The sequence below is a fragment of the Brachyistius frenatus genome, unplaced genomic scaffold (genome assembly GCF_029030835.1).
Source record: "Brachyistius frenatus isolate BFR_SWC_R1_liver_20210118 unplaced genomic scaffold, ASM2903083v1 Contig_12, whole genome shotgun sequence".
Classification (NCBI taxonomy): Eukaryota; Metazoa; Chordata; class Actinopteri; family Embiotocidae; genus Brachyistius; species Brachyistius frenatus.
Genome location: NW_027210611.1, coordinates 1,527,318 through 1,549,655, shown reverse-complemented (window position 1 = coordinate 1,549,655; position 22,338 = coordinate 1,527,318).

Below are 22,338 nucleotides of genomic sequence, written 5' to 3'. Positions count from 1 at the left end.
CGAGACGTTCCTCCCCTAGAGAGATGGAAAGATGAGGGAAAGACTGATTGAAGGAGGAGACAGAGCGAGCCTAAGAGAGAAAAAGAATGAGGCAACTTGGCATGTTCTTTCCATTTAGCCTCCTCAGAACAACGAAAGCACAAACAGACAAAAACACGCACATCTTTGTGCATCACATATATTTTCCAGCCCTTTTACAATCTCAGCCATTGTTAGTGACTCATAAACTCACTTTGACCTGTGTACACTCATTCCTGTCATTATTTATGAAATATTTTTAGGCAAACTCCTAAAATAGTCTTTCTCTCTTCTCCTCTCCTCTCCTGCCCTTGGCTAAGTCATTTCCAGTGCAGTGGTGGCTGGCGCCTGCAAAAGTCTGAAGTGCAGGAGGAATTCTTGCTGGCTGTTTGGCAGAAAGCCTTTGTTATTATGATATAGCGTGTCAGGTTTATCGCTTACAAGTGCATGCAAAAACAATTTGCATCATCTGTACCTGTATTTGTTTTAAAGACAATACAGTGTGTGCACAGAGCTTAAGTATTTGGCAGCATAGTTGCCGTCTGAGATTCTGACAAATGACACATTATTCATCAACATTGACTGTGATGCTCACTCAGCTGATACTGGAGCTGAGCCCTGGACTGCCTCTGCCTGAGGTTCCAGTGGCGTATGCCGACTGTCTGTACATAAGCTCTGACATGCCAGTTCAAAAAGGTTTTTGTTTTTTTGCTTCACTCTTTGTTGATATTTGTTTTGTCCATGAGATGAATGGAAACAAAACATTATGAGCACAGATTTACAATGACCATGAGAAAAACGTTTACATTTTTAAATTTTAGTATGTAGAGTGCTTGAAGGAACCACTTTGTATAATTGGGGACCAGACAGGCGGTCTAAACTGTGCACCCTTTGTGCCATAGCCAGTACTTGCCGTCAGATTTTAAGGTCTGACAACGATTAATTTGATGCATTGTAATGGCACTTTGTCTGACCTCCCAACTAACTAATTAAACCCTTCCACTGGGTTCAATCTGTTGTGAAATCAACGATGCTTGAGAAAACCAGGCATAATACAGAGGTTTTCAAATACATGTTCCCATCGTCACTTGTGTCATGACAACAAGCAACGGTAGGACAAAAAGTTAGACTACAGAGGCAGGGCAGAATCACAAGAAACCTTGTTTTGATTTCACCAAAGCACCAAAACAATGATGGTCTATGCTGCCGGAATTATTTTGTCCTGTCTGAAAGCATTTGTCTGTCTTCATCAGGTCTAATATAGTGGAGCTTTGACAGCCCTCATTTTGCTCTCGATCCCAGCTTGTCATCTGCATCTCGCTCTTGACAGCCCCCACTGTGGAACCCACTCCAAACATGTAGGAATGTATGGGAAATATAGCTCCATGGAATGCCACTGGCAATCACTGCCAGCCAACAAAGAAACAAGAAAGCGGGTACAGGTCTTCACAAAGGTCATGACCAACCTTACAGCATTCTCAATCTCTCATCGATAGTCCTTTTTTTTTGCATTGAACTGTCGGTTGTGTGCAGTGAGAGAAAGTAAATGTAGCATTGCCAGTAATGGCACAGTGCTGTCTTGCTGGTCTTCATAAGAGTAATGCCCTCCAGACACCCCTTGTCTGGGCTGAAATCCTCAAATATCTGGCAGCGGTTGTTGGTGTGCCCAAGGGGTGGAAGGATATTCAAACTTTCATCGTTAGTTAAAAATAGGCTGCCCCTCTCTCGGACAAAAAAAGAGGGCCCTGCTAATAATCACAGCTCTGTACTGGCTGTGTGAAGCATCTGGTCTGAGAATGTGTCATTTTTTAGGAGGGGCCTGGGAAACTGTAGACACCACGCTTGCTGCCCAAAATAAGAACCATGGGAATGATTGAAGGGGTCTTTTTTTTTGTGTGTGTGGGCCACTGAACTAGAACTAGCCTGTCTCCCAGAGTGGACTGCCTTCCTTGCCGCCTCCCGGCTGCCGAGCCAGGCATAACTCACTCAACGGCTGGTTTGCCAGAAACAGATGATTTTAAAGTAACACATAAACGACTGGGGACATGATGAGGTCAGGGAATCATGGACATGGGAGAGATTTCATCTCTTGAGGATCAGACAGAAAACTCATATCACTACGAGTGTTTGAGTGGTTTGTGACATGCCTGTGCAAATCTATTGAAATTACTACATTATTAAATTAATGCAGGACTTTTCCAACATCTCCTTTAAAATCATGGTTTCTCTCCAAGAGATGTTTGAGAAGATCAGTACTATTTTTATATCTGTGTGGTCAATGGAGCTGCTAGCTTTTAAAGAAATAGTGCCACACATAACCCTCAAAGAACTGCCACAGGTTGCTTTTTGGAATAAACAAACAAAACAAAAGCGGCCCATTTTTTTGTTTTAGAAGTCCTGCTATTGGTGGATTTTGTTGCAATTTGAGAGAATATGTTTTGCCTGTTTCTAGTCCTTTTGCTAAACTAAGCTTACTGGCTGTAGCCAAAACAACATAAAATGTTGAAACGCAAAACCAGTCACAATTGTCACAATTATGCTTAATATGTGGAACACAGAACATTATGTTAAAGATCTACATGTAGTTGGTTATCTGCAGAACAATTAGTCTGTGTTACCAATAATTAATACTCAGAGTGCAACTAATAAGGGTGTAAAATACTCAAGTGCAAAACTACCTCTGCTTGAAGGGTATAGTCTTGATATTATTTGTTTTTTTCCTACACCAATCGTAAAAAAAAAAAAAAAAAAAAAAAAAAAAAGAATTTGGAGAATGTATGTCAAATCAATATTTAGCCATTTTCTGACTAATTCCAGATATTTCTTTGTTTTATCTGTTCAGTTTATGGAGGGTATGGACTGATCATAGTAAAGTGTCAACATTCTTAAGTATTACCACCACTATTTCTATATCAAGGAGAATGTGACAGATGCACTGGTGTGAATTATCTCAAGCAAAAATGTGTACGGCTATAAATCACCTGGCCGAGGGAGCAAAGTTGATGCTGCCGTTAATTTGGCTAACAATTAGCCTTTATAACCAAGAGAGGCGTTCATGGGAGACAAACTGGTTAATGAGTGCTGTCTGACAAGGACTTGTCATGGAAAGCCTCTAGGATGTAACATAAGAAAGGTGAAAACCATCACAGCAGAAAAAAGTTGCAAATTTCCTAAACAGGACATCCACCATTTGAAACATTTTACACTTACTTAGACTTCAAGATATCTGTGATGTTGCAATTTTTAAACAAATTAAGCTTCAGCGTTTGTTGTTCTATGATAACTATACTACAGATGCTGGGTCTTGCCAGGACTACAGAATGACTGAATGATGTTAATCTGACAGCTAACTTGTGTCATGCTCGTGTCTCACTTGTTTTGATGTAATGTCTGTCATGTACCTGTGGCAGCTTTTTAATACAGTGATGCATTTAGGTAAAACCAACCAAAAACAAAGAAGTTTGAATACACAAAAAGTTAAACTGTCTTTTAAGGTTTTTGAAAAGATAACATTGAATAGAGAATTCGCACAGTAGTTTGTAACAGTTGAACAGTTGTGTCCAATAAAAGCATGGCTTTTTTACTACACTAATAAGTTATGATCCATTCTCATAACTTTGTGTTTTCTATTTTGCTCTCTCATTCTGTGGTAGCACCACAATGAGCAAGTGACAAACCCTGAATGAGGCACTTGATTTCTTTTTGGATTGTTGCCCCACTGAGGATAGGAAAATTAAACATGACAGAGACAGAGGATTTTGCTGAAAAAGAGGACATAGCTGAAAATGAACACGTCAATTAAATGCGAAGAAATAAGTGATACGCATGCAGTCACGATCACATACTGCAACTCAGGTCCTACTGACCAAACACAAACGTACTTAGGACAAAATTAGACAGTTTAACATACAACTGGACTAGACATGCAGCAAAACTATTTAAGCTGCGCTCATTGTGTTAAACTGTAACCATTTTAGAGATCCAAAAAAGAATATTTAAAAAATAACAAATGTTTATATAGAAACACAGTGTTTTAATCACTTTAATCGCTGCCTGCCTGCCATAAAAAAAATGTTAGCTAATCAATTTTATGAGAAGACCAAAAATACTTTTTACATGACAAAATCTTTTTAACTATACAGAAGGATCCAGTATGTTTAGAAATGGGATGACAACAAATTACACCCCTAGCATTGAAGGCAATAATACCAAAATATGAATAATGAATGGCTAAAAAAAGAAAGAAAGACAGAGCCATTTTTACAAACATTCATCCAGCCGTGGCTCTCTTCAAATGTTGTAGATGTGCTGAGGCAGCCTTTAATCTCATTAGATCTAACACTGATAAAACGTCAGTCGGCTCAGATTCGTTAGCCCGGTTCTTGTCCTGAGTTTCAGGTCTTGTCCTCAGTCATGTGTGTCAGTCCCGACTGACCGTTATTACAATAGAAATGAATCACATATAAAGTCTAAATGTGTTACTCCATAGTTAGTCTATAACCACTAACAGAGAATTCACAGGACAGTGAATGTGAAAAAGCTCATTTGGTCCTTCAGGCACCATGAAACTTACTTGTAAGAACAAAATGTAAACTGTGTTAGAAATTCTGGATTGCACCTTCACAGAGATGGTGCTATTTTAAATCCTCAATGCAATCTGCATGCTTTTTTAACTATGATCCCTGTTTAGTTCAGAATATTTTTTCTTAAAAGTTTCAAATTTAAATTTTAAGTTTGTAAATTGACAACCCTTCTTCATTTAATTTAATTTGATCTCTTATGTTGTTGCTCTGTGGAGGTCAGAAAGATTGCAGTACAGTGAAGGAGCTCCCTGTGTGTGTTTGTAATGTGCATGTATCCACTTACTACCAATCAAAGCTCCATTACTACTACGTTTTAAAGCATTAGAGATGTCAACATTGTTAAGGCATGTGTATTGTTTTCTCAGTCAAGGAAAATTAGAAAATGAATTCCTCTGGGCTGAAGTGGAGTGTGTTCACAAGGGGGGTAATGTGAGGGCGGTGCTCATGTGTGGGGGTCAGAGGGTGGGTGTCTGTGTTGAGGGAAGGTGGTGGTGCTGGTGATGGGAGGGGGATGCTAAATTGTGCTAAGTCACTAGTAGATTATGTGAGGGAAAGAGGGAGCATGTTGACTCTGCCATTTGTTTTGCTTGCTGCAGCCTCTTACCCAGACATGCTGAGTACATACTGATTCAAGTCAAACACTTTTCTATTAAATGTTACTGTTATTGGACAAATTTATTCCTGAAAAATGTGGCCCAGCAAACTGTAGTCCACCATTTCTTACAGGATATTTCAGTACTAAATATGAGAAGAAAAGAACAAGTTATGAATTAATGGAGGTTTGGTATTTTAGTCCAAGCAGAAATGGTCCATTAACTAAACCATATTAAGCTCATTATGTGTTCATACAGTATAGTAGTCACTGTTGACCTTTTACAAAGAAACTTTCTCTCTATTCCCCCTACATCCCCTCCTTTCTCCATCCCTGGCCAGGAAATGGCAGCTCAAGCACAGTTGAGAGCAGTTATGGCATTAGGACAACATAGGCGTGGCTGGCCTTAAATGAGGGGACAAATTGTAGTGTAAGGAGGAGGGCCAGCAGTGGCACATGGGAGGTGGCCCCTGAGCAAGCTCAGTGGGGTCAAGCCAGCCTCCCCACCATGTGAGCAGGAAAGGTGTGTGAACTTTTGCCTTGTCCCGCTCAGTCCATCATCCAGCAAATGGAGCACATCAGCCACACTGGGGGAGAGAGGCTGGCTGTGGTGGAAGTGGTGGAGCTGGGCGATGGGGGTAGGTGAACACCTCACACAGGCTCCCTTTGTGTTACGGGCAGGGGTTTGCATTACTGTGGGGGGCAGCTGCGAACTGCAGTTAAGGACATGGGAGGGGTATAATGGAGCCATATGAGGAGAAGACCATACTGTTGAAACAATTACCACTTGGTCATTATCATGCTGAAATAGATGATCATCTATCTTCTCATTTAAGATGTCACATGGTCTAATCAGACAAGCTAAAAGGTCTGAGCCTTGAATTAAACCTATGTCACCTGATGTCCAAAACAACCAGACTTAACATGAAAAATCTATATTATATATTATTATGTTTTAATATATTACTGTATTAATTTCTGTGAGTTTGGATGTTTCTGCTCTCAACTGACTGAAATCATATCTGTTCTAACTATAGATGATTGTTTCAAGATGGAAGATAAGGGTGTCTATATGTAATTTGTTCACAGGTTTTTCTTGCTAAAGAGATTATGAGATTTCCTGATAAGATAAAAACTTAATTAACTTGTAAAAAAAATGCAAATTATGTTGTGAGCAGTCTCAAACAAGACTCTTGTCCTTTCTCCTTTAAATCCAATGTAGCTATTCACAGTTTATATTCTAAACACAGGTGTAACAAATAACTTTTATCATGGGTGTATTACATGTAGTTGTTCCTGTAAAAGGGCCGAACTGCAAATGCTGGATCACACTGCTGGCTTTACTTGCACACTATAATAGAACATGGCCATGCTTAATGTTATTAGTTACTGTGCTTTTTCTGTTATGACTAGTGAATAAGTCATCTTTTACAGATTGTTAAAACTCAACCTGTGCTGCTTGGTTATCTATTGGGAGGGCCCTGTGAACATGTGTATAGATGCAATACAGCCTGTATGTACTACAATATAAACCCTGCTTCCACTCTGAAACGTGTTATGAGAATATATTTTTCTAGAAAACCTTTTTCAATTCTTCTTCAGCTGAAAGTGGACAGCTTCTCTGTGATTAGCCACATGTTTTAAGTGTGAATCTATGAGCAGGATTTGAGACATCATAACTAGTTTGGAAGTGAATCCAGGTCGAATAGGTAATTTACACCAGTGTGATGTGAGAACTTGAAGCTTGCATTGCACATACACTGAGAATGGTCCTTTAGTCATGTTAAAGATATCTTTTGACCATTAAAAAAAAAAAAAAAAAACTGCATATTCATTGTAAAAGCATGCATTTATATTACTGTCAATAATTTCCAAATAACAATTTAGCTTTTTTTGTGGAGATATCATATTAGACACAAAATATTATTCATCTTTCAGCATGCAAACAGGAATTTTCAATACCATATAATAGAATATTTTGCCTCTGTTTTGGTGAGTTATGTGTCTGGAGAGCTCTAATCCAGAGCTGTAGAATTGCAGTTTGATCCCACAAAGACACCTAAAGAAAGCATTGATCCAGTCTCTCGGTATCTCTTTCTCACCAGTGTGCACAACACTAAGAGATACAGAGAGATTGGATCAATGCTGGTAGTTGCATGGTAGTTACAATGTAAATTTCCATTTTTACTTATGCGTGTATTTAATTCACTAATGCTTGCACCCATCCTCACATTTACACATGCCCTTAAATGCAAAATCACAAAACAGTACAACCAAACATTCCAATATTACTATCATGGTATCTAACTCTATTCTGAGATTTTAGTAAATATAGCTGACCGGGCTGGTCTACTTCTAATGGGAGCTGTGTGGGAGTTCAAAAAGATTTAGACGAGCCATTTTAAAATGAAGTATTTTAAGCTACGTTTAAGGACAGAATTTCTAACTTTAGTGAATTTACTCCATTGTGGCTGTTCATAATTTACAGTGTTCGAGTTCAAATGCTGCCATATGCAGCAATGTTTAGATAATTGACATGATCATTTTTCCTGATCATGTTTGTTGCTTATCCATCATGCAAATGTGTCAAGATAACTTTAAAAGTTACGTAAGAAGATTGTATTTACAACCTGAGAGGACTCTTCTGTGAATTCCTAAAAGGCTGTTTACCTCATTACTCAAATATCAGAGTGGGCATGCATGGCAACTAACGAGCATGACCAAGTCAATGCTAAAATAAAATGCCCAGTATAGAATGTAAATTGTGTAAATACACAATGTGTGTTGAGTTATAGAAAACCAATTATTTCCTTTCCTTGAAAAAGTTAAATTTATATTAATATAAATCTTTTAATGATGAATTTTGTCTGTCGGATTTTTTGATTCAAAAAGAAAAGGATTCAGGGCCGTCTTACAAGACTTGATTATGAAATTTAGTCATGTAATTTAATTAAGATGTCACTGAGTGGACCAAATATTGAAGGGGAAAAAGCCACAGATTTTGTCAATCTCTACGATTGATTTAATTAACTGCAAATCTCTTGCTGTGACCCCTGTAATCCTGTTTTTTTGCCTTTTTTCACCCGGTAAAAATTAAAGTTTAACTATAAATAGAGGTGGATAATGCAGTTGACCCGAGGGGTTAATTCTCAGGCTTTTGGATGCTTTCATCCCCTGGAGGCCCTCAGTCCATGCTCTCCTCAGGTTACATTACCATGAACTCGAGAACCACCGCAAGGAAATGAGTTCATATGGAGAAATGAAGCTAGGATTTGGTCTACTCGGGCACCTTTGTAGGCACTCCCAAGATGAGAGGCCGGAACAGGCTGGGTCTAAGTCCTGATTAATGCTCTGATTCCATGATACTTCATGAGGTCAGTGGGAATTCAAATAAAGAGAGGAATTGGGGAATAAAAGGGGTGAATCACCGATGGGAATAGAGCAGACAGGATGACTTTGTTAGAATGTGTAGTAGCTTTCTTGTTTCAACACCTGTCAGAAAGACAGACAAACATAAGTGTGAGAAGAGAGAAACTTAAATAAAATATCTCAATTAATACCAGATGAAAGGGCTTGTTGAGTACAGCCAATGTGAGCTGTGTCCGTGTATGCTGCAGCCAGCGGCTTTGCTGACTAATTGTTCCTTTACATAATCCTAAAATGTTTTTACATAATCTTAGATACTGTTTACACATGAAAACTCCTCAGGATTAGTGTTATAAAGTACTTCACGGTGCCAGGAAAAATATACATCTTTTGCATGGGACCCAACCGTTTTAGCATTTATCTTTCTGCATTTGTTCCCCTAATCAAAATATAGTTGGATAAATAGATATACGTGGCCTGAGTACACATACAGAAGTCAAACGGGGGATGACATGTCAGTCAGTCTGCGCCTTTATTTCCAGTATTTATTTGACCATGTTGGTGACACTTAGCACCCGAGGCCATCAGATTTATGTCACACCAATATGATGAATGCATCACGCTACAACACGTTTACACACCACAAGCTACACAAACCCACAGTGTACAAACAAACACACACGTCACACACGCGCACACACACACACACGCGCCCCCCTGATTGCCTGAGCAGCTGAGGTCTGGAAGCTCCATTGAAAGTACTACTGCAGCACCTCCTAGGGTGCTGTGCTCTGGGAAAATTGCCACTGAATATATGTTGCTGCGGGCATCAAGTAATGCAAGACATGCCCAGTTCTTGTTGGGTGCCATTTTGTTGCGTGTCAAGTACCTTTTTTGAGAAATTCGGTTTGTAGAAAAGCTGAGAAAAAATTGTTGTTTCTCTTCTTTAACCATTTAAAACCCAAAAGATGTCATGCAGGTGTCCACTTAACATTCAACTACGGAGAAGGAACAAAGGACAAAATCAATTGAAAAGTGATGACGACAAAATGAAATGGGAAGGAAATGAAAAACCCTCTACAGGACCAACACATCCTCACACCTAAAGGACAGAATAGGTCAATTGACCATTGGAGCGTACCGGCGACAGACGTACCAGACATTTGTTGTCATGGTAACGATAATAAACATGTGATTGATATTGTGAAATGGTTACACTTTAGTTGGGTTTAGGCAAGGATCATGATTTGGGTTAAAATAATTTTGTTTGTTACATAAGTTGAGTCACTTACATTACATACATTACATAAGATAAGTCAGTATTGACTTTTGTTTATTTACAGGGTGCCCTAGTTGAAAGTCCTGTGTTTGACCTCCTTGTACAGGGAGTTTATCACTCTTTTTATACGCTGTTGACCATGAGAAGGTTGCAACTGATTGTTTTAACACCCTTCAATGATCAACCAATCGGCTCACAGGAAGCAGTGCACAAATCCCAGGTAACAGTGTGATGCAAGGATCAGGCAGTCCAAAATGTACTCTCTATATCCACTGCTAACTTTTTAAACCAAACCAAGCAATACAAGCATTTAGAATTGGTCTTTAGGTCAGTCTGTAAGTTATGGTACATTACATTATGTCCGAAAACCTTAAAAAGGCTGTAAATTTTTGTCTCAGAGCAGAAAGTCCCATATGAGTCCCTCACAGTGTGCAGACCTGTCCTGAATCCCTCTTGTTCCAACTACACATGCCCCCCCAACACCCCCCCACTGCCTCAGAACCCCTAAACCCCCAGTGCATGCATTAATCTTGTACACCCGAGAGGGAAAAATCCAGCAGCTGCCAATGCAGTCCCACCCAGCAAGCTGTGTCCCAGGAGTTCTACTAATTCCAAGGTCATGTGGATGCCTCCACCCCTTTCCTCTCACCCTGTCTGCTTACCTCAGCTGCAAGGAAAGGAGAGGAAGTGAGAGAGAAAACGGTAGAAGGGGACGGAACGCAAAGCTTTCAAACGTAGCTCTGTCACACAGACATTTGGCTGCGAAGTGAGACGCTCCCTCAACAGATCTGAGCACAGATTACTGAGGTGTGACAGGGCATGTATTTCTAGAGGTGGGAGGACAGGGGAGGCCCGGTGCTGTCTCCTGACTTCTCTCCATCTTCAGTGATTGAATATTTCATTAGTGGCGCCTACACCAGTACCAGACATTCCTATATGGCCCTCCTCCTCAGTGACCCCTCTCAGGTGGCGGAGGCAAGAGACATGGCTTCTATTAATCTGATTCCACTGGAAACACAGAGGGTTGACCAAAATCTTGCTTTTGCAGACGTGTGAGAAAATCGGAACACAAATGTGTCATATTGGTCAAGTGTCAAATGTGTTTTGTCACATTTGTTACTTTTTTTTTCTTTTTTTTTTACTGTTTGTGAGCATCTGTGTTTAACACCACCCAATATTAGCATGCTAACATTTAGAATTACTTACTGTATATTAAAAATATGTAATTAATGTACACACACACACACACACACACACACACACACACACACACACACACACACACACACACACACACACACACACACACACACACACACACACACTACACAGACTAATCCAGAGTTTCCAGACTGCTGACAAGTTAAATGCATAACAAATATCTCTTACACGGTACTTGCAAGGTGCTTTTGATACTTTTTTTTTTTCAGAAGTTTGGCCCCTTTACAGTTTGTGCCTCATTATTTTTACTTATCACTAACAGCCAGTGTAACGTTAATGACTACAGTTTTAGCTAAGTGCAGCTAGCAATTAGTTTGTGAGTGTCTCAGAGTTTGTGTGACAAACCAGACATTTACAGATGTCTTTGCTCTGTCAGTTTAAGTTGTGCTATTCTTCCTATTATTTCTGCCTTGGGTTAAGCGCAAACTTTGTCACTAAGGTTCAACTTGTTTGGATGCATTTTAAGTTATTTGTGTCCACTTGCATCTTTCCATTGACTTTGCAACTCCTCTGAAACCCACTTAGGATTTAGTTTGAATGTGCTTTACAGGACTATTCTCTAAAACACAACACCAAATCAAACTAACTTCCTTCTCCATATTGAAAGTCATAACTTTGACATTATCTTTTGCGCATTACAAGCTATTTTGACCTGGACTCTAAATGAAGGCGTATCCTAGCGAGAGACAAAGAACAAGAAAAAGTACATGCCTTTTTTTTCCTCTGTTTTTAGCTTTTAGGACCCACACTAATAAGCGTATTTTCACGTGTTGCATGTGACTCACATACTTTGTTCTGCATGAGTGAAGTCTTTTAGCCCTGTTTTCTCAACACTCCTTTTCAGTGCAGGAAATGTGTTGAAAGGATACCTTCTTTGTATTGGTTAAGCGTGAGATACTCATTGTAATAAATAGGAATTTCTGTCGACAGCATGAACTTTCTTGCCAACCTTGGATGTGCGGTGAAATGTCAAACTTTGGACAGAGGGCTTCTACTCCACATGTGCAGAACATATTAGCCTACAATTCTCACATCGCACAACATAGCGTTCCAAAATACTGAGACTGAATGACAACAAACTTATCACCTGTTTTAAGTCATGCATAGAGCAAGAGTACGCTAAGCACGTACTGTGGCTAAGCTTTTGTTTCCCTTAGTAATCAAGTTTTCTTTTTGTCCCTTTGCCAACTCCATGTTTAATTCTAATTCAATCAGCAAGTCCATATGTTGCAAAATTTGTTCTCTTTCAAGAATGGGGCCTATGAGGCTGTTGCATTAATCATCCCTTCAAGCCAGCTCTCCCACCAGTGTCCAACACACTCATTAGCTGAACCTAAGATGCGGTAGTCATAAATCCTGTTGGGGGTAGGCAATGGTATGTGACAACCATGGAATAAATTATCAGCTAGATGATCCACAATGCTAGCCAATGCTAAGACACATTGTGGAGTTACCTCCAAGGGAGGGACTGTAGGAGAAATAAGTTAGGTGTCAACAGGCCTCAGCATCCAATCCTCAGCTCAGGTTGGTGGGTAGTGGGAATCTGACAGTGGGAGATGAATGGGAGGGAATTATCTACTCACTCGGCCAGATAATTGCTCCATTTGGCCCTGAGTTAGAGAATAGCTTCTAATTAGCTCCCTGCAGTCCCCTAGACCTTCACTCCTCCCCCAAAAGAAAACACTCTCACACATGTTGGAGGTTTAACCAACTGGGTCACTTTGATGACACCTAAAAAGTTGCAAACTCCTTAGCCAGTTGGCCACATGTCTGATTTGAATGATTTTTCACTTTAAAAGAGAGAAAGGTTCATTGTTATTTAACCCTGCCCACCAATTTAGAGCAAGTTGGCTTTCACACTACAGCTATCCCATGTGAGTAAATGAGTTGTGGATCTGCATTACGTACATCTACATACATATGCCAAGCACAGTACATGCAAAGTAGGCCTATGTGGATAAATTACAAGTCATAAAGCTTTCATTAATTATTATTAAAGGATAAGTTTAATGGAATAAGCTGATTGGACTACTGGTGCAGAGAAGGCTGAAACCACTTACATGTCTTTACGGTAAATACAAAGCTGCATCATCTAACATCATCAAAAAATATTCCTACAAAGAAAGTAGATTCCGTTATTACACTACTGATTTGTGCTCAGGTCAGTGGTTACCTTGCACCTACTTTCCTGTTGAACTGAAGCTCTAAGGAAGAAATTTACATTAAAGTTACTCCCCCTAATTTTGAATGACCTTTTGGGCTGTTATCACCTTAACAGTAATAAAGAGGTGAGGCCATTTACAACTGAACTTCTCTAATTAGCATTTTGTTTATTTCTTCTCGCAGTTCAAGAGCAACAAAGCTTGCCTATTTACTCCTTTATCTGATAGGATCCATAACTGAGTGTCTCATCAGTAGAACTACATTTACACTGCAGCCATAGTTGCAAAGTGCAGAATATTTTTGTCCTGAGTTCAGGTACCTTGCCTGGCCTTTTGCAAATCTCAGATCATGATTTAAAATTACATTTAGAAGCAGAGGAAATAAAAGTCATTCAGTGGGCCAGTTGGGACTTCTATGGGGAAGATAACCTCCAGCACTGGCAGCAGTAGAAGGCGGTGACAGCTTTAGTGCACATGCCTGTGTCCCCGAGAGTGGACTGCATAGGGACCCCTGACATGTGCGAGCCTGCAGATAGTGGCTGCAGCTCTGGGCTGCTGTTAGGGTTGAGTGGGGTTAAAGTGGGTGATGATGGCTGGAAGGACAGAAGAGTCTGAAGGGGTTTAAAGCATTGTGATGACCACCCGGACAACTTCTCCTGTTAACCTCAAATAAGATGAGAACATCAGACCACAGGAGGCATGGCATGAATGTGACACTGCATGAAATGTGTTAAACATTGAGGAGGCAGGTTAAGACACTGCCACTGGTAAAAACAAACATTACGCATGTCCACCTCACTTTGTATCCATGAATTTTTCAAGGCAAACTCAATTTCAGGTTCATATTTGTGGAGATCCATCTCATCTGTCAACTGTTTGTTTGAAGTGATTTGAGATATCCCAATGTAACCACAGGAACTAAGGGCTGAGGAGATTTCATTGGCAAATGGGTGGGGATAATGGGAAAGGCACCCTGGGAAAATAAACTGCAGCCGATGATCCCTGTATGCAACACAATCCTCTCTCAAACTCCCCTGTTTATGGATGTTGGGATTTCTTTCTGCAAGTGTGACATATTTCTAACTCAAATCATATGATTGCCCATCAGAATAAAGGCGTATTATAAAAAGCAACAAAGAGTTTTGGACACTGAACGCTAACTTTACTGCATGTTTGTCAATTGAACAGACATGTTCAAGTGTAGGCAAATACACAGACTCACTAATGGAGGTCCAGCAATGGTCCTCAGAGACACTGGTGGGCTATATCATTAAGTCATTAGTTTTGTTTGACAACTAGGAATTCATCACTTTTCCTTGAGAGGAAAGTTGGGATAAATAGGGGTCAAAAACATAAACGTTTTCTGTGCAGGTAGATGAGAAATCTGTAAAGTCAGATGTGTAAAATTCATATTGAACTTCAGCAGCATGTAATCCCATTTTGGTGCTTTAAATACATATAATTCACCCTGTAAAGCTGCTATTGGTGAGTTGAGAATGTGTCACACATCACCTCTGGGAGAATGAGTGTAGCAGAGCTCAGCGATGTGGATGGAGCTGATAAAGCTGGATTGTCTGGCTGTAATCAGAGCCAGATGTGGTCAGGCCCTCGCCACGGTGGTCCAACCACATCTGCTGTGTCAGGGGGAAGGGGGGGGGGGCACAGCTGGATGACCTCTGACCCAAAGAAGGGAACCACGAGCCAAGGTTGACAGCTGCCATGGACGAGGCAGGCGACCTGCTATCATCTCCGTCGTTCACATGGTTTATGACTCTGCTCAAAAGTTTCAGATGCTGTGCTACTGACTTACTTTTGATTTTTCATTATCATTTTTCATCTATCATTTGTATATATCTTCATCTTTTTTATTATTATTATCCTAAGGCTCTTCATTAAATGTGTTTACTTCCAAAGACAAGAAAAGCTTAACTTTCCATAGATAATGATCAAATCTATTTATCAGTTGTCACCAACAGAGAGGAAATATTCAACTGTTATATCACCACGAAAATGAGTCAAGTATTTTATAAGATTAGCTGTTGATGGAATGTGTTTTGATATAATAATTATTATTATAATTTTAGCTCTTATAGTAGTATGAAATTATATTCTGGAGCCACTGTGTTTTCAAACTACATCAAATGACTGTCGAGATTCATATGTTTTCAACTTGTGGGCCAAAGTTTCTTTGGCTTTTGTAAATAAAACAAGTCATGAGAAAATGGCTGCGATAAAGCTGTCAATGCAGCAGGTAAACTGGATGACATTATCTTCATGTTCACTATTAACCCGGAGGCAGGAGTTGTAGCTACAGTAGATGATGGACAGCCTTGTGGCGGAGCTTGCCTGGAGCTATTAGTAGATCATTGGAGGAGTTCCTTTTCCCTGCCCATCCGCCATTCTCCTTGGGAAGATATTGATGTGATTCTGCTGGTAAATAGAGAAAATCAGATCGCTGCTGAGATTAGTCATTTATTCCACCTTCATGGGATGTGTCATCCTAAAGACAACAATTATTATGTGGCTGCATTTTCCCTTTTCTAAGCTGTTCTAAGGCCACAAATTCTCTGCTTCTGCTTTTTGGCATCATTTTTAGAGATTATTATGTTCTTGAATTGCACATGTCTCTTTTCAGCTTCTCTCCCCCATTTTTAATATTTTCCCTTATTTAATAATGTCATTTAATCGTATTCTCTTTTTTTCTGAATAAATCAATGTTATTTAACCCCCCCTAAGCCTTATTACTTAATCACGTAGTTGAATTTGCTCTGTTCATTGTTAGACAAGCTTACCCTTATATGGAAAATATCTGTTGAATGAGTTTTACATGTGTCATCAGTAGCCCATAGAGTAACAGCCCATTTCAGCCAAAAAGATGATACAAAATAAAAGCCTTTCATATCAGGTCTTGATGGATAAGGAGGGGAGGCAGTCAAACATAACTCCCTATACTTGAGGCCTGTGTGGAGCAGTGATAGGGGTAAATCGTCATCGCCGTGGCAGCGGGCGCTCTATCTCCTGCGCTTGGTGATGGAATTGCCATAAAAAAAGAGATTTATCTGTCTTCGCGACGCCAGAGATGAACGAGGTGCTGCATGAAGTATCACCAAGACGACCTGTCTCCTTAGTTTCACAGCTTCAGGTGCCTCATATTTCCTACCCCGTACCCCCTCATTTTACTGCAGTGAAGGTATGCATTTATCAAAAGGAAGAGACCTAAATCATTTGTTGCACCTAAGCTAGGGGTTGGAATGCCATGGCTGATATGGCTGAACACACTTGTGCTTGAGTGTGCATGCTTCCTTGTGTGCATGTCTCTGCCTATGTGCAGTATGTCTTGTTGCTGTTCAAGTTGTCTCTTCAGTGTGGTCCAAAGGACATGAGATATTACTCCAGGTAAGAAAACCTGCCATTTACATTTCATTGTGTGATTTGGAGCCACCTAAACTATAAATATATTTCAAATGGCAATAATATATTTGGATACATTCAATTAATGTTGGGTTATTTCAGGCACCTTTTAAGAATAGTGGTTTGATTAAAGGTAAAAACGGTCTGACGACATTCAGTGAATCTGAGTCTTTGGACACTAATTAATAAGTTCTGAGGCAAGTGAATTACTGCTTGGGCAAAAGGTTATTGTCAGCTGTGATTTGCTACCTTGAATTAACCTTTCATCACCTTAAATGTATCGTATTATGAATTACTGTCTGACTTGAAATACAGGTTTGCTGTTTGAAGTGAGGCTTTTTTAAGTGTTGATACATCCATGGTGACACCTATGCCATGGAAAACAGATTCAAAACAAAGACGCCTGGAGATAACTTCACTATTCAATTGAATCTGACTAAGCACTATCATATAAAACAAAACATGTGTGGTAGATGTTTTGAAATTAACTCCACAGCAACAATCCAACTGATACTTTTGTCTGTTTTGACTAATAAAAGTTAATAATGGTTGGTTTTGTCTGTATATTTTATCATCCCAACAGCTGTGCTGGTATAACATGCAGAGTTTACTTCATTTGCAGAAATCAGTGCAACATTTCAGTTATTTACTCTCTTCAAGCAGGATTTAAGTAATTGTGAAGCAATCTGAATAATAACAATAGTAGTTGAGTGGGGATGTGTTTTTGTTCTGACATCCTGTTATCAGCACCCAGCACTCCATTACATGAGAGCGATAACACCCAGGACTATGCTAAAAGATATGGAGGGGAAAAGATAGAAAGCACAGGCACCTCCTTTAGAGTGCAGGCATTTCCTTCTGGGATATCCCTGTATTATGACCTTTGATGGTAAAAGGAGAGATGGTGGAGAGGAAAAAGTGAGTATAAAACTGGCAGGGTCCATTAGGATGTGTCCTCCTGAGGATTGGAGGGTAGTAAGCTACACTGACCTTTAATGGATTTGAGTGACAGGCCGTCAGCGCTAGATCGGCCGGAGAGGAGTGGCTGGAAAGAGGCCCTTTCTCTATTGTTCTCCCTGTGACGTTCCCTGCCATGCTTCAGTGAGGGCAGGTGCTTTAGGGTGTCAAAATAGGAAGACCCATGGACAGGCTTGGCTGCAGTCCATGCTCCTCTAACATATTACAAAAACTCCACTCTCACCTCAGCACAAAAGGGAGACCAAAAGTGAGAGCAGGTCGTTTACAAAGAGACAAGAGACTCTGTGCTTTACTGAAACGGGAAGGGGCTGACTAACCTTTGGACCCAAATGAGTGTGTTCTGGAAAGATTTTCTCATCTCCTCTTTTTTTGTTGTGTGTGTTTGCCATGCTATGGATCACACTGATAACTGTCTTTCCATGGGCAATGATATATGATCACCATCAAATAAAGCGCTTACTTACTTTTTGTCTCAGCCCATCCATTCTAACATATAGCTTTACTGAATAACTTTAAATCATTAAGTGATTATCAAGTGGATTATTAACAATCATTAGATTAATTAAATAGCAAATTTAGCGCTTTCTAAATGAATAAACGTCAAAGATAAATGATAGCAAACCAGGACAGAACACAATACAAATGAGAACTAAAAGGAGCCAAGTTGTTATCAAAGCCCAAGTGATTATTTTCCACAAGATTTTCCTGTCAGGATGTTATGAATGTCTCCACGCTCAGTGGTCAGTGATAAATGGTGTCATTTTTGCTGAGATGATGTCATACAACAGCCTCAAGGACCAGCTTCCCCTCCAGTAAGTGTGAGCTGAAGGATGCACTGTGTCCTGTCTAGGACAGATGGCGTGTGTGTGTGTGTGTGTGTGTGTGTGTGTGTGTGTGTGTGTGTGTGTGTGTGTGTGTGTGTGTGTGTGTGTGTGTGTGTGTGTGTGTGTGTGTGTGTGTGTGTGTGTGTGTGTGTGTGTGTGTGTGCGCGCGCGCGCGTGTCAGTATGGTAGAGATGGCTTTGTGTTTCCATACTTTCCACCACTGTATAAGGTCTGTTGGGAGATTTGAGCCATAGCTAATCCTCGCTTTTCAAGTATTAGAAGCCTGAACACATTTCTGTACGGAAGCAATTGGATCTATCATCATTACAGCTGCTCCAGGGGACATTATTTACACTGGTTACTGCATTATTGATTGTATTTTATCCCCTGTATGTGCAACGGGAGAGTGGAATGTATTTATGTTGGCAGTGAAAAATGCTTCCACCGCAATAATGTATGCCGTGGCATTACATTAACAAGTCTCTATGCTTTGTTTGTTTTCATAGTGTATCTAGCCTTTACTTTGCATTTGGGTAATTGGGGTTAGGTTTCCTGCTGTGTAAAGAAACCCTCAGCAGGAATGTGCACTGTAGAGGACAGTCACATGAAGTACGGTGATTGGAGATTTCAGCATGTCACATCACTGCCTTCTAACCAAAGAGTGCACTCTTTGAAAATGTCTTCAATCTGCCAACTTTGTGAGTTCTGAATGTGGGACATAAGTATATTATCATTACTGTATTGCTATTAACGTTACTGATTAGCCACTTTTGAGTCAAAGGCATCAAATGGTTAATCTTTAAACCCACTTTTATGACTATTTTCTGAGTGACTTTTAATAAACGTATAAATGAATAAAACCTTCTGAAAAAGCAGAGGTGAATCAAATGTGTCCGCATTCATGTGAGTAAATGTACTTCTGGGTTACTTTCTCCCATTTTCCTCTTTAACTTTATGTCCTCTGTCAGTGCTAGTGAGATTGCAGTCTGATTAAGTTTTCCCGATGCCAGGGGAGTCTGTGGCCATTGTTCTCAGCTCTGACGGCAGCAGAGCTGTCGTTGATGGACAACACCACTGATTCGCCTGTGCTTCCTGTACAGACCCAGACACACCTCAAAGTTTGCTTCGCTGGTCTTATCATTCATGTCACTGTGCCAAGAGAGAAGAGAGAAGAAAAAAAGAAGGGGAAGCCGGGGTAGTGTTAAGAGCAAAAAAGGGGGGTTTTCCTTTATTATCCTTTTGCTTGACAAAAAGTAAACATTCAATCTGAGTCGATTGCCAAATAAGATGCATATTAGTTTCAGTTTGTGCAATATTTGTGGCGAAGGTATGAGTTTAAATACCACTTTCATTATTATTCAGTTTCTCCCTGTTTGGGCACGATGGGATGAAAGATTGTTGCTGCTGATAAGATAAGAATGTAGCAGTCGCCTGCTCTGGTTGCTTGTGCACAAGGAGGAAATTCCTATCTGATAGGAATTTCAAATTGGATTTTGAATGGCCAGACAGGGAAGGAGAAAAATATTTACACAAGTGACATCTCCATCACTGGGAGTTGTAGGCATGACCTCTGGGCAGTATTATAAACAACAGAAACACATAAAATTAAACAGCTAAACGAACGCTTGGGGTGGCATTTGGCATGAGGTGATTTGTTGATGTTTTTGACATAGTAACTCTCACTTCTGCACAGATTTCATATGATTTATGAAGTGTATTATTGAGGTGTGCTGAAAACCACCTAAACTGCCTGGATGTTTAAGGAGACACTGTCTTGCAAAACATTTTGAAATAGTTACATTTCATAGCAAACACAGTTAAAAAAAAGTTTACTTTCCATGCTCCCATATCTGTGACATATGAAATGACCATAATCTACACATCTAACCTGCATATTTCTAAGAATAATCTTAACCCTTAATTTAATTCTAAAAAGTCTGCTAAGGTCTACACCTTCCAAATACAGTGTAACTAATTCATAAATTAGTAAAGTCAAATACAGTGTAACTAATTCATAAAGTCACGTACATAGAAGTGTTTGTTATAAAAAGATTGACTTCAGACCAATGCTAGTTCAACTCAAGCATGGCAGTAATATTAATTAGCAAAGGAACAAATGAGTGCATGTGGGCAGAGTTAGACTGACAAAGTCAGTGTGCTATGGAGCTTTTTTTTTTCTCCAAGAAACTGCACTCTTAATTGACATTAAAGGATAAGAACTGCACAAAACTAATGTTATATTATTGCATTTAAAAACAGTTATATTTTCAGTATGTGTGTGAATAATCTGCAATAAAAAAAAAAAAACATGTTTATTTGCTGATTGGGTGAGACATCTACTGTAATGCAGCTGGAAGAAAACACATGGAGCCATCACCTTTTTACTGTCCACATGGTGTACAAAGTTTTCAGATCCTTTAGACTAAATAGCAATGTAAAAATACTACAAGTAAACATTTTGCATAATAATCCTAGGTTTGTTATTACACTTAAGTATTAGTCAAAAAATTTACTTATAAAGTATTAAAGTAAAATTTTGGAGTTGGTTCTTGAGACTGATATATTATTATATATGCCATTATAACATGAACCTCATCACAAAGTACTGTATCAGTGTGTCAGCAGAATGTTACTGTTGTAGCTGCTGGAGGTGGAACTAGTTTGAACTATTTTATATCCAGTTTTATATCAAGGGACAGCAGATCAATCTGAGGGGTCATCAGACGATTACTAGGAGAAAAACAAAATTCCGATATGCAAATCCATTTTCAGTTTTTTTTTTTACATTTTCTCTAATCTTAGATGGTTGATGAGATATTGGATCATTTGAACATTTTTAAATGAAACCACCTGACACATTTAAATGCAAAAATAATTATTTGTTGTATCTGTTAACACTCATAGACATCTGAAATCTCACCCTAAATACGCACAATTTTTTCTCAGAAATTAGGTAGAGTGGAAGTATAGCATCAAATGGGAACACACAAGTAGAGTACAAGTACTTCAAAATTGTATTTAAATACAGTAATTGATTAAATGTACTTAGTATACCCACTACTGTGGACATATGACCCTTGTCTACTTGGCTTTACTCTCCGCAAATACCCACCACCCACACAAATATCTCTTTCAAAGAAAAAGACACTTGGGTCACTACGCTAATTTTGTAGTGGTCACATACTCCCAGTAATAAAGGAAACCATTATAAAATACTCACATTATCATATCACTTATATCGCTCAGACAAAGCCTCTATTGTGTCTGTTTCCTTAGCAACACCAGCATTTCCTCTATGCAGTATCTAGGACAGTTTGAATATCTCTCAGTTGCTTTGCTAAATACCAGAAAACCACCAACAGAAGCTGAATCCAAGACGTTTAAAAGTGGACTGACTTACTGGACTCTTGACCTTACTGTCAAGCAGTTGTCAGACCACATATGTTTGCCCTCTCATATGGCACAGGCAAGTCAATTATTGAGTGCATGAACAGAGGGGTCAATGTGTTTTTCCAGGGGTTAAATCAAGTGTGTAACCTCCACATTGCAGATTGATGGCTGCCTCATGACAGCCAATGAAACATGCAGCCTGGGACTTTTGTAAACTTTGGAGTGGCCAGAAGCTCTGGCCCTCGATTTGAGGGAGGTGCTGTGCCAGGTGGCTGAAGTACAGAGCTGTTTATTTCTGTGAACTGCTGGGGACTGCAGCCCTGCAAGAAGCCCCAAAAGCTTTCATGTTTCCCCATACGCATGCCCTATGCAATTCGTCCGCCTGTTATGAGCATGAAGTAAACAAAACATTAGGTCATCATAAATCACTGGCCAATGACATGTCTGGAACGGAGATTAGACAACCAGAGTAGAGCAGTGGAGCACTGGGAAGCCAGCCTCTCGTCCTGCAGCC